This window comes from Arachis hypogaea, chromosome 12 (assembly GCF_003086295.3).
Source record: "Arachis hypogaea cultivar Tifrunner chromosome 12, arahy.Tifrunner.gnm2.J5K5, whole genome shotgun sequence".
NCBI classification, from domain to species: domain Eukaryota; kingdom Viridiplantae; phylum Streptophyta; class Magnoliopsida; order Fabales; family Fabaceae; genus Arachis; species Arachis hypogaea.
This window is the reverse complement of record NC_092047.1, coordinates 93,766,419-93,770,183: the sequence shown is the minus strand read 5'-3', so window position 1 is coordinate 93,770,183 and position 3,765 is coordinate 93,766,419. Positions and strand designations below refer to the sequence as shown.

General features: G+C 34.2%; 1 non-coding gene across 1 annotated transcript; it reads right to left on the bottom strand.

The window, feature by feature from the left end:
* Positions 1 to 3,206: 3,206 nt before the first annotated feature.
* Positions 3,207 to 3,314, bottom strand: LOC112730993 (small nucleolar RNA R71). Its single transcript, XR_003166790.1, has one exon. It is a non-coding gene; the product is annotated as a small nucleolar RNA R71 (small nucleolar RNA).
* Positions 3,315 to 3,765: the final 451 nt, after the last annotated feature.

Sequence of the window (3,765 nt, the reverse complement as noted above, 5' to 3'; positions counted from 1 at the left end):
TTCTAAGATATCCATTCGCACCCAAGAACGTGATGAAGGTGATGATTATGTGTGACGCTCATCACCATTCTCCCCTATGAACGCGTGCCTGACAAACACTTATGTTCTACATAAATTAAGCTAGAATGAGTATCTCTTAGATCTCCTAACCAGAATCTTCGTGGCGTAAGCTAGAATGATGGCGGCATTCAAGAGAATCCGGAAGGTCTAAACCTTGTCTGTGGTATTCTGAGTAGGATTCAATGATTGAATGACTGTGACGAGCTTCAAACTCGCGAGTGCTGGGCGTTAGTGACAGACGCAAAAGGAGGGTGAATCCTATTCCAGCATGATCGGGAACCGACAGATGAATAGCCGTGCCGTGACAGGGTGCGTGAGCATATTATTCACTGAGAGGAGGGGATGTAGCCACTGACAACGGTGATGCCCTTGCATAAAGCCAGCCATGGAAAGGAGTAAGACTGACTGGATGAAGATAGCAGGAAAGCAGAGGTTCAGAGGAACGAAAAGCATCTCCATTCGCTTATCTGAAATTCCTACCAATGATTTACATAAGTACCTCTATCCCTATTTTATTATATAATATTCGAAAACACCATTATCACTTTATATCTGCCTGACTGAGATTTACAAGGTGACCATAGCTTGTTTCATACCAACAATCTCCGTGGGATTCGACCCTTACTCACGTAAGGTATTACTTGGACGACCCAGTGCACTTGCTGGTTAGTTGTATCGAAGTTGTGACAGACAATAAAACTAGATCAGAGCACCAGGCCTTTGAAGCCATGGATATGTATCACAATTTCGTGCACCAAGTTTTTGGCGCCGTTGCCGGGGATTGTTTGAGTTTGGACAACTGACTGTTCATCTTGTTGCTCAGATTAGGTAATTTTCTTTTTGTTGTTTTCAAAAATTTTTCAAAAAGCTTTCAAAAATTTTTCTTTTGTTTTCGAAAAAAAAAAAAATAAAATAAAAATAATGTTTTCAAAAATAAATTATTCTATGGCTTCAAGATTTTTAAGAATGAATTCTAGTGTTTCATGAAACATGTTGAATCCTATCTGGCTGTAAAGCCATACCCAAACTGCTTTGGGATTGGTATTCAACTAATCACTCCAGTCCATGTAATTATATGCTAAAGCTTGGCTGGCTATTAAGCCATGCCTGACCCTTTGATTGGAGCTTTAGAGCATAAGATTCCTGGAATTCATATTAAAAATTTTGGAATCCTTATTTTTCTTTTTCAAAATAATTTTTCGAAAAATATAAAATAAAAATCCAAAAAAATTTAGAAAATCACAAAAATAAAAAATATTTCATGTTTCTTGTTTGAGTCTTGAGTCATATCATAAGTTTGGTGTCACTTGCATATGCATCTTGCATTTTTTCGAAAATTTCATGCATTCATAGTGTTCTTCATGATCTTCAAGTTGTTCTTGGTAAGTCTTCTTGTTTGATCTTGATAATTTTTTTGTTTTGTGTCTTTTCATGTTTATCATATGCATTCTTGAATTCTTAGTGCGTAAGCATTAAAGAATTCTAAGTTTGGTGTCTTGCATGTTTTCTTTGCATTAAAAGATTTTTCAAAATTGTGTCTTTGATGTTCATCTTGACATTCATAGTGTTCTTGGTGTTCATCTTGATATTCATAGCATTCTTGCATGCATTCATTGTTTTGATCTAAAAATTTCATTCATTGCATATTTTTCATGTTTTTCATAAAAATTTCAAAAATAAAAATAATATCTTTCCCTTTTTCTCTCATCAAATTCGAAAATTGAGTTGACTTTTTCAAAAATTTTTAAAATCAAATTGTTTCTCATGAGTCAAATCAAATTTTCAATTTGAAAATCTTATCTTTTTCAAAATCTTTTTCAAAAATCAAATCTTTTTCAAAATCCTTAGTTATTTTCGAAAATTCCAAAAATATTTTTCAAAAATCTTTTTCTTATTTTTATATCAAATTTTCGAAAATAACATAAACAATTAATGTTTTGATTCAAAAATTTCAAGTTTGTTACTTGCTTGTTAAGAAAGATTCAAACTTTAAGTTCTAGAATCATATCTTGTGATTTCTTGTGAATCAAGTCATTAATTGAGAATTTAAAAATCAAATCTTTTTCAAAACTAATTTCTATCATATCTTTTCAAAAATATCTTCTCATCTTATCTTTTTCAAAAATTTGATTTTCAAAATATCTTTTCTAACTTCCTAACTTCTTATCCTTTCAAAATTTGTTTCAACTAACTAACTAACTTTTTGTTTGTTTCTTAACTTTTTCAAAACTACCTAACTAACTCTCTCTCTCTAATTTTCGAAAATATCTTCCCTCTTTTTCAAAAATTTCTTTTTTATTAACTAATTATTTTTATTTAAAAAAAAAAATTTTCGAAAAAAATACTAACCTTTTTCAAAAACTATTTTCAAAAATCACTAACTCTTTTTCAAAAATTGTTTTCGAAAATTCACCTCCCCCTCTCATCTTCTTCTATTTGTTTATTGATATACTAACATCTTTCCTTCAACTCTCCAAAAATCCGAACCCCCTCTCTCTCTGAGTTCAGATTTTCTTCCCTTCTTTTCTTCTACTAACACAAGGATCCCTATACTGTGGTATAAAGGATCCATATTATTATTACTATTTTTTCTGTGCCATCTTCTTTGTCATATGAGCAGGAGCAAGGACAAGAACATTCTTGTTAAAGCAGATCCAGAACCTGAAAGGACTCTGAAGAAAAAATTAAGAGAAGCTAAAATACAACAATCCAGAGATAACCTTTCAGAAATTTTCGAACAGGAAAAGGAGATGGCAGCCGAAAATAATAATAATATAAGGAAGATGCTTGGTGACTTCACTGCACCTAATTCCAATTTACATGGAAGAAGCATCTCCATTCCTGCCATTGGAGCAAACAACTTTGAGCTGAATTCTCAATTAGTTTCTCTGATGCAGCAGAACTGCAAGTTTCATGGACTTCCATCTGAAGATCCCTTTCAGTTCTTAACTGAATTCTTGCAGATATGTGATACTGTTAAGACTAATGGAGTAGATCCTGAAGTCTACAGGCTCATGCTTTTCCCTTTTGCTGTAAGAGACAGAGCTAGATTATGGTTGGATTCTCAACCCAAAGACAGCCTGAACTCTTGGGATAAGCTGGTCACGGATTTCTTAGCCAAGTACTTTCCTCCTCAAAAGTTGAGCAAGCTTAGAGCTGATGTTCAAACCTTCAGACAGAAAGAAGGTGAATCCCTCTATGAAGCTTGGGAAAGATACAAACAGTTGACCAAAAAGTGTCCTTCTGACATGCTTTCAGAATGGACCATCCTGGATATATTTTATGATGGTCTATCTGAGCTATCAAAGATGTCACTGGACACTTCTGCAGGTGGATCCATTCACCTAAAGAAAACGCCTGCAGAAGCTCAAGAACTCATTGACATGGTTGCTAATAACCAGTTCATGTACACTTCTGAAAGGAATCCTGTGAGTAATGGGACGCCTATGAAGAAGGGAGTTCTTGAAGATGATACTCTGAATGCCATATTGGCTCAGAATAAAATACTGACTCAGCAAGTCAATATGATCTCTCAGAGTCTGCATAGAATGCAAGCTGCATCCAACAGTACTCAAGAGGCTTCTTATGCAGAAGAAGCTTATGATCCTGAGAACCCTGCAATAGCAGAGGTGAATTACTTAGGTGAACCTTATGGAAACACCTATAACTCATCATGGAGAAATCATCCAAATTTCTCATGGAAGG